Raw genomic sequence first — 9,487 nt, forward strand, 5'->3', positions numbered from 1 at the left:
AAACTGTAACTCTTTGGACCAGGTGTAATTTTATCCACCTTTAATGAGTCTTTTGATGAGTAATTGTAGAGTAATTTTTAGCCTGAGTTTCTTATTCTAAACAGTAGTGGCACCTAGTGGTCTTCTACCTTGGATGCCCAAACTGATTCCTTTATAACATCCCTCCCATTTTTCTCTGACATCAACAATGCGTTTTGATTGTCTCTTCTGCTGCTTTTTGGATCTTTTTTTCTTTAAAGATGATGCAGGCCATGTGAAATGGTCAGAACAGTTCAAATGGTATCAACAATACAGTCACTTAAATCTCCTGTCTTGAGATGAAGCTCTAAACTGCAGCACCTCATCTTCCTACATCCAGAAGCTAAAATGAAATAATTTGCTGCTCTCTGATTAGTTGATTTTCTCTATCAAGCAGCAGAACAGGTGCATCTTATAAAGTATCAACACAGATCTCTAGTCTCTGCTCTGGTTAAATGTACAATATGTCCCCAGAACCTGCGGTGCAAGAAAACAAACTTGGCTTTGGCTGGTGACTTTTTGCAGTGTGCACGTGCAGTCATGCACACTTTCCCGCCACTTCAGAGTTGAACTTGGAGTTCATCCAAGACGAGGTTTCCTCCAGTGAGATAGTCTTTCATTCACAAACGGAATCGTGTTCCCAGTATTATCTGGAACCGATCCGATCGGGGCGGGCTCAGGTTGCCTGTGTGCTTGTCGGGTTTCTCTGGAAAGTAGAAGCCGGGGGAGGCGAGGCGTGAGCTACGGGGGCTCTGATTGGCTTTGATTCTGATATCCACATGGATGAAGTCATTAGTGGAAACTGATGTCATTTTAAGGCAGAATCTTCATGAAAAAAATCTATCTGTTTTTATAACTATATTACTGGAGGTTGTCAAACTTGTTCAGACTTTTTATATTCTTTAGAATCCTTACATTTCATTTATAAATGCATTTAATTTATGAAACACTCTTTGATTTATTTGCATTGCTTTCACCAATGCTGTTAAAATGTGTTTTATTAAATGCCAGAATAGTTTAATGACTCAGTATTTCAGCAGGGATAGTTTAAGATGGGAATAAAGTTTTTGGCACAGTTTATTTGCCGTCTTCGGGTTCAGGCTCTTCTTGAGTCGCTGAAATCTGATTTCGTTATGACTGTACTCTGGTCCGGTGGTTAACACCTCCGCCTCATGAATAAGTTCACTCCGGATAATCTGGTTTCCTTCCACAGTCCGAAACCGTGCAGGTTAGGTCGACTAAAACTTGCCTTAGAACTGAATGTGAGGCTCAGTGAGGCGAGTGTTGGGACCTGGGATGGACCAGATATCCAGGAAGTCATTGGATATTAGGATCTCAGTTATAAGCTGTGCTGCCATCAACACCTTTATTTATAGATGCTGGAGCCCAGCCTATTTTCCAGTGTAGTCCTGTTTCTCTGACCGTGACTAACTGGATATGCTCTCTTCATCCTCTGACATGGGGTCTGGCTCGGAGCTCGTTTTCGGACCTCCTGGCTGTGTGTTTCCTGGACGGGGCCGCCTTTTACAGTTGCCTTTTGTATCTATGCTTCTTTTTCTATGTCTGCTTCTGTCTCCTTGAACCCCAGTCGGCCTCAGCAGATGGCCGCTCACACTGAGCCTGGTTCTGCTGGAGGTTTCTTCCTGTTCAAAGGGAGTTTTTCCTCTCCACTGTCGCTACAAGCATGCTTAGTGTGAGGGATTGCTGAAGAGTCAAAGAGTCGATGCAATCAGCTGGTTTTCCTTAGATAGAAAACTTTGAATCAATCTGACTGGATGATTTGGTTGAACTGTAAAGTGTCTTGAGATGACATGATGTGAATTTGCGCTATAGAAATAAATTGAATTGAATTGATACAATTTAATTTAGTTTAAGTTTTTAAAGCTCATGAAGAGATGATGGTTCAGCTTCTCATTAAGTCTATTTTTATCTATTACTGTATATTTCTTTAGAAAAACAGACAGCCCAACTAGGGGCACTAAACCAGTTTTAGCGCCCCTAAAGGCCACTAGTAGCACTGCACTGTCACAAAATGAACCATTCTCCTTCCAGTTTTAGAGGAAATATCTTACTGTACTTCTTTTCAGTCTAGCTTGAAATTAGACAACTTTGAAAGACTGACTAAAAGCAAAAGTAAGATGGTACTCAAAGCCTAGTCATACTATGTTATGTCTGATATAAGTGGTCCTCCTAATTGTTAATTTTGCTGGTGATATGTATATGTAGGGCCGTCCAACGAGCTCGTCCCCCTTTTTAATTACAGGTGGTGAGTCTGACATGGTGGAAAAATAGCAACTTCTCTTTTTGAAAGTAAGCTTGTATGAGTGATGCAAACAGAAACTTTTAAACAGAGGGTGCAGGAGGAGAAATGGACTCGTGCACGCTCTTGCACTTGTTGTTTTAGGCGTTCCCTCTCGGGAGTGGGTACAGGGTTTTGCATGTGCATTTTTAAGTGGAGAGGGCGGGTCTTCTTTAAAAATTCGCGAAACTCATCCACAATACCTTTAACAACTCGAATGCATCAGAGAGCTCCACATTACTGAGTCACCGGTACCTACCCTGGATGCTGAGGAAGACGAATGCTTGGACAGGACTGATTGCTTTGTCTCCTGCATGGTCTGCAGCAGTCTTTAAGCAGCATTTATGCCTGTCATTTTAATTGTTTTATTGCCCTTTATGTTATATATATATATATATATATATATATATATATATATATATAAAAACCTTAGAGGAAAAGTTATATTTCTCAAGAGGGACCTGGTCAAGAATGGCAGCAGCAGCACACAGAAAATAAACAAAATGCAGACATTAAAATATATTTTGAATAAAATGAAAAAACAAAAAACGATATTTTTATAACTTAAAGTTCACAAACCAAAGTTTTGCCTTATCAAATTAACCTGCAGAGATTTCCCTGCAAACATTCGGAGCTTCTTTGATCATTTAGGCCAAAGCAACCAGGACTGGAGCGAGTGCAGCAGCTTTTAGCCAATCACATGAGCTCATTTCATTAAGCGTCATACCAGTGTGTTTGGCAGGTTGGACTCTAATGAGGCAATTTTTCTTCAATATATGTCTAATTGTCCAACTGCCCCCCAGGATAAGTTGCTTCCTGACCTGTTTTCTCCCAGACTGTTTCAGCAAAAAAGTTTAGCTGCTGATAGAAAACGGTTGAGAAGAATGTAGATTTTATTTGGACAAACACTCTGACAGACATTTGTGCTCCTGCTTGTGCAGAAATAAACAAACTTTGTTGAGGCCTTGCATGCTGATTGAATCATCCCTTACATGTGTTTACAGCTGATGCACACTTGTTCTTTAGCTCACAGGTTCATGTTCCTCCTTCACTTTCACTGTTTAGCCTCAGGGACACAAACAGTGGATGACATGAACTTGGACCACATTGTTGACATAAAGACATTTCCTGCAGCTCCAGCTTTCCCAGTACAACAACCCAGCGATGAATAAATCATACTGATCCTTGCTTTCGTCGTACTTCTGTTTTTTTTGCTGTTTCCTACGATTAGAAAGCATGTGGGCGGAGTTTCCCCGAAGCCTGGGTCTAACATGTGAGGCGTACCTCACACCTCAGCTGGAACCTGACCTGGCACACTCCGGCTAACACACGTGTTCCTCCTGAGGAACAGAGGCTGTTAAACTGCCTCCGGCTAAAATGTGGTGGTGTCAGTCACTGTGCTGAGCAGCTGTTTTATGTATGGCTCCCCCCAAAAAAAACAACAACGGCAAGACTGGAATTCAATGAATTCAATGACAGCTGCCTCAAAGAGCGGGAAAGTAACACAACTTTGGCTTATCATTAAAAGAAACCTGTTGAATGACAGCTGCTTTCAACCTGCGCTTCCAAACAAAACGTTGTTATGATGTTATAACAGCCTGAAATCAAAGGCAACCAGACTTTCACTCAGTAGTTGATTGATTCGGAAGCCTATCCAGGAGTGTTTGTCGATCCTGGAGACTCTGAAGTCAAATAAGGCACAGGAAAATTGTGAAAAAATGGAAACATTGGAAGCTGACAGAGCTGTGATAAAATAATTATGCCACACCAGATGGGGTGTATTAAAAACAGATAATAAAAGGTAGAGGAAGGAAGGAAGAAGTAGGATGAAAACAATGAGTAAAGAAGAAAGAAATAAAGGAATTTGTGTGGAAAAGCGATGGAAAAGCAACGAGTAATGAGTATAAAATCCACAATCCATCCAACAGCTTCTAAAACAGAACCACAACATCCACACCCATCATGTTGAGGATGGGGAGGGCTCCTCTAATTCACACGCACAAACACATGATGTGTGGGTGTTCATGCATGTAGGGGTGTTATGATAGAGATGCATGATAGAATTTCAATTCAGTTTATTCCAATAGCGCCACACATGTCATCTCAATGCACTTTACAGAGACAATTCAACCTGATCATCCTGTCAGATTGGTTCAAAGTTTTCTATGAACCAAAGGAAAACCAGCTGATTTCTTCGACTCATTGACTTGAAGGCAATCTCTCAAACCAAGATTGCTTGTAACGACAGCGGAGAGGAAAACTTAACAGGAAGAAACCTCCAGCTCCACAGGCGGCCCCATCCTGGAAACACACAACTAGGCGGACGAGCTCCAAGCAAGCTCCCTTTCAGAGGATGAAGGAGAGCAAATTCAGCCAGTCACAGTCAGAGAAACAGGAGTAAACTGTAAAACAGGCTAAGCTCCAACATCTAGAAAGAAGGGTATTGATGCACAGCTGATATTTCTCAGCACAGCCGAAGAGGAACAGACCAGATGAAGCTACTATGATGAGAAAAAGAAGAGACAGCATAAGGTTAGAAATGAACAAATACTACAGAGTGTGAGAACAGAGAATGAAGCAGAATGATGAAAAAGGGGTCCCTATGTCCTCCAGCAGTCTAAGCCTATAGCAGCATAACTATAGAGGTAGCTCAGCATAATCTAACTAACTATAACTCTAACCCCTAAATGACCCGTCCTCTTTCGGCTTCCTTGAATTGAAGCCTGCTGTATTTGCGGTGATCAGGATGACCTAGAATCTGCAAAGCTGAGTCATGATGCTACTGTACAGAGTTTTCTTTTGTTAACAGCGCACACACCTTGATGCCTCTGGGAGCAAACTTCACTGCTGGCGGCTTGTTTGGATGACAGTTACAAGAGAGGCGCTACAGGAGAGACCGCACATGTAGCATAAGCACGTGGAGCGCATACCGCCACAACAAAGCCAGGGTCACAATAGGCATGCTTTGGGCCAGACCTCTCTCTAGATCATGACCTCCTTAATCACATTCATGTTATTGAGAAGGCTTACTATAACATATATTTTCAATATGTTTACAAACTGGAATTCTTTCACAACTTCTTTTATAACTTGGGGAAAAACATTGGGAAGGTGCAACCAAGGCTAGCTGAACCACTTTATCAGAATTGGTGGACAAACTGTCCTCTCTAACACTCATGTATTAAATGCATCCTCATAATGTTGGGGCCGCTAAGGTATTTATGTGAAAGACAAATTGCACAAAAATATGTGGCAAGAATTTCAGAGTCTAAAACTGTAAGGGGAAGTATGTATTTTTAAAGTTAACTGTTGAAGAAACTGCAGATGTTCATGTTTCTGTAGAAAACCAAGAGGAAGCTGGCGTAATGTGAAGAGCCAAAGGTCATCTTCAGATAGGAGACCAAAGGATGAGTTCAAACAGGAGGGTTAACCTTTAACATGATGAAAGGGAGGAGGTCAAGTTCATGTTTTAAAAGGTTGGAGCGGACAGCGGAACCAAAGGGTTTGCTGGGAAGATAAGACTTTATCAGAATCGAGTTGTTTCTGTGTAACTTTAAGGGTCAAGTTCTGTCGAAATGCTGAGAAAGGTTGATCCCACAAAGTATTTCAGGTTTTCAATTCACAAATAGAGCCATAAAGGGACTTATGTTTGTTCGCACGTGAAGCTTTCTGTGAAATTGATTATTTAAAGAAATTCAAACAAAACCTCAAGATGTTTTAACGAGACATTTATGATCCCCGTGATGAAATTAGATTTCCTGTTTAATGACAGGTGGCTGTGGTTCCTTCCAGAGCAGTAGCTTCGTCATTATGAAAACACACTCTTTGATGTCATCCATGTCTTTAACACCATTTGAACAGAACAGAACATTTTTTTTTTTCATTTTCTTGGGTCGCGGCGGCAGCAGTCTAAGCAGAGACGTCCAGACTTTCTGATCCACACTCACCTCCTTCAGCTGCTCTGGGGGGACCCTGAGGCGACACTGGCGCAGGTAAAGGACCTTTTGCTGCACAGGACTACACTGGAAAACAGGCCGATCTCCAGCATCCAGCAACTAACTCTGTCATTTAGAAAGACTGGCTCCTTTAAGCCAGCTTCAGAAATAACAGCTTTCAGATATCAACAATGTAATTATTTAGTTTTAATGTTTAGAAAATAGCTTTTAGCCAGCATAAAAATTCCCAGCTGTTGTTAACTGTTTTCGCTAATGGTTATCATAACCGTCCGTCTTCCTCCACATGGAAGTAGGTCATGGTCAGGTGGTTTAGGTGAGCTCATTGCTCTTATTTCATTTTTTTTTTTTATAATCTTATTTCCCAGAATCAGACACACAGCCCTGCTGAACAGGACAGGTTCAGCCCAGACTGTTTAAACTGCCAGAACTTCAAACGCTGAGGCACACGAGTCACGGTGACCTTGGTCTGGAGCATAGTGCATTTGGACACAGGCTGCTCTGGTTGCACATTAACTCCCAGTTTGACTCGGTCTGCCCCAGAGGGATGACGTGGATCTGAAAAGCACCAGCTGACAGTTTGATGAAACCATAAGCAGCCCAGCATGAGGACATCACTACGCATCAAGCCAGCTATTTACACACATTTGGAGACAAGCGTATAGCTTTTAGTTTCTCACAGACATAATTAACGTAATTTCCTGTTTTCCTTCTTTTCCTCTGGGAAACTGTTTCCTCTTTTCCGACCTTGATGATACTTCTCTCTTATTCCAGCCTCAGAGATGATTCTCTGTAGATGATGCTCTTTGTCTCTTTCCCCAGACATAGTAATCAAACAGCCATTCTCTTGTTTCCTTTGTGTGGATCTCTCTCCAGGCACAGGTCTGATCTGTCTAGCTGTGTTTCTCTCCTGGCTGAAGCCACTAAAGAAAGAAAAACTCACGACGTTTATTGCTGTGTTTTAGATCTCATTATGTTTTTAATATAGGGGGGGGGGGGTTGGTGGCCTAGTGGTTAAGGCATAGAGCTTGGAATCCTGAGGTTGTGAGTTTGAAACCCACTCCCACAGACGACCACTCTGGGTCTCTGGGCAAAGACCCTTAACCCCTCTTTGCTCCCCAGCTGCCCCACAATGGCAGCCCACTGCTCCACTAGGGGATGTGTTTGATGCAGAGGGGCGTGTTTGGTCTGTTGGGCTTGCAGCATTCAGAGGGTTTAAATGGAGCTGGTGTATTTGATGACAGCCTCAGACACGGCGTGCTTGGCCAGCTCCCCGGGCAGCAGGAGGCTTGCAGCGGTCTGGATCTCCCTGAAAGGTGATGGTGGAGCGCTTGTTGTAGTGAGCATGGTGAGAAGCATCGGAGGCGATGCGCTCGAAGATGTCGTTGATGAAGTTCATCCTGGATGACATGAACGGCTTCAGCACCTTGTAGATAGCGTAGCTCACCTTCCTGGTCTTTCTCTTCTTCTTGCCTCCTTTGCCGGCGGTCTTGGTCTCGGCTTTTTTGGAGCCCTTGTTGGGGGCGTGCTTGGTGTGTTCATGCATCCTGGTGGGTTCCTGGAAACAGCAATGAATTAAATTTCTCCAGTATGAGATCAATAAAGTTATTCTATTTTTGTATTTAATATATGAAAAATCTCCATCTGTTCTGGTTTGAGATGCTGCACAGACTCGTTAAGAAAGTTGTTCTTTTATGAATTTATTTTCGTTTAATAATTTTTCATAATCTGTCCAAGTCAAATGTGGGAGATTTGCTGGTGAGGATTCTCAGTCATCCAGGTCATAGTCATTCCAAACAGGTTAGAAAACAATCCACTGGACTTTGTTCCCAAGTTTTAAGATGTTTCGCTTCCCATCCAGGAAGATTTTTCAATTCAAAATGTCAGAAATAGTTTAATATTTCTGACATTTCTCTACTGTGGCATTTTATCAAGTATATTTTTACTCTTATTTGATTAAATGTTGAAAGACAGCTCAACTCAGTAAAAAGTTTGGGTCTTCTATTCATCTCTGCCTTTGTCTTTACTTTCTCTACTCATTTTCTCCAGATTGTTGGATTTTATTCCTTCCAGTGTTTATTCCAGTTTTAACATTTTTTAACTCCTCTTTAAATTAGTCACTTCTCTGCATCTGTTTCTCCTCATTTGTTCCACTGATTTCTTCATTTTATTTATTTCTATAGCACCAATTCACATCACGTCATCTCAAGGTACTTTCCAGTTCACCAGATCATCCAGTCAGATTGATTCAAAGTTTTCTATCTAAGGAAAACCAGTTGATTGCATCGACTCATTAACTTGAAGGCAATCCCTCAGACAAGATGCTTGTAGCGACAGTGGAGAGGAAAAACTCCTTTTTAACAGGAGGAAACCTCCAGCAGAACCAGGCTCAGTTTTAGCGGCCATCTGCTGAGGCCCACTGGGGTTCAAGGAGACAGAAGCAGACATAGAAAAAGAAGCATAGATAAAAAAAAAAAAGCGACTAGATCTTCATCTCTAAAGCAAAAAACATCTGTTTCTCCTCATTTGTTCCACTAAATTCTTCTCCACTTAAGGTCTCAGTCCTATGTCAGTATTCATCGGGCCTTTCGCTCCATTTCCATGTTTCATCGCCTGTTTCTGTTTTATGTGCCTAAAAGACTTTATTACAATCTTTAAAACTAACCGTGTGGCATCATTATGCATTTTAATCCAGAACAACCAATTATTAATAGATTTGTTCCTGATAAATAAACCTAAATGGAATAATAATCTGCACTGTATTGTTTCTGTATGATTAGATTTCATTGATTCCTTTGAAGAAAAAACTAAAAGAAATGTAATTTAAGGGCAAAAGTTCTTTATCCTTAAACGTTTATTGTAAATCAGCTCAGAATTTAAACCTAAGTATGAATGTTTTATGGGCTGAACTTTTTGTTCAGTGAGTTTAGATGAACTCTGTTCCACACCTCAGGTTCACTCTGACCTGTTCTGTTGGGACAGGATTGCTTCATCTGAAAAGTACTTTTTTGTTGCAAACTTGCATTTGTAGTTTATAAAGACTATAAAGTTTCCTTTGTGTTTTTCTAAATATTATCCTCCTATTCTCACTTTTTTCCAGAGGAACCGCTCTGTCATATTTAAGTTGAATTAAAAACGTTTAAAGAAGGTAACAAATAAAAAAAATAATCTCAGAGGAGACCAGAAAAAACAACTGCTTACAAAAGTTGCAAATGTT

General features: G+C 41.2%; 1 pseudogene; it reads right to left on the bottom strand.

The window, feature by feature from the left end:
• Window positions 1–7,485: 7,485 nt before the first annotated feature.
• On the bottom strand, window positions 7,486–7,816 carry LOC107093436 (annotated as a pseudogene).
• Between the last annotated feature and the right edge of the window lie 1,671 nt (window positions 7,817–9,487).

The sequence above is a fragment of the Cyprinodon variegatus genome, unplaced genomic scaffold (assembly GCF_000732505.1).
Source record: "Cyprinodon variegatus isolate N-32 unplaced genomic scaffold, C_variegatus-1.0 Scaffold424, whole genome shotgun sequence".
NCBI lineage: Eukaryota > Metazoa > Chordata > Actinopteri > Cyprinodontiformes > Cyprinodontidae > Cyprinodon > Cyprinodon variegatus.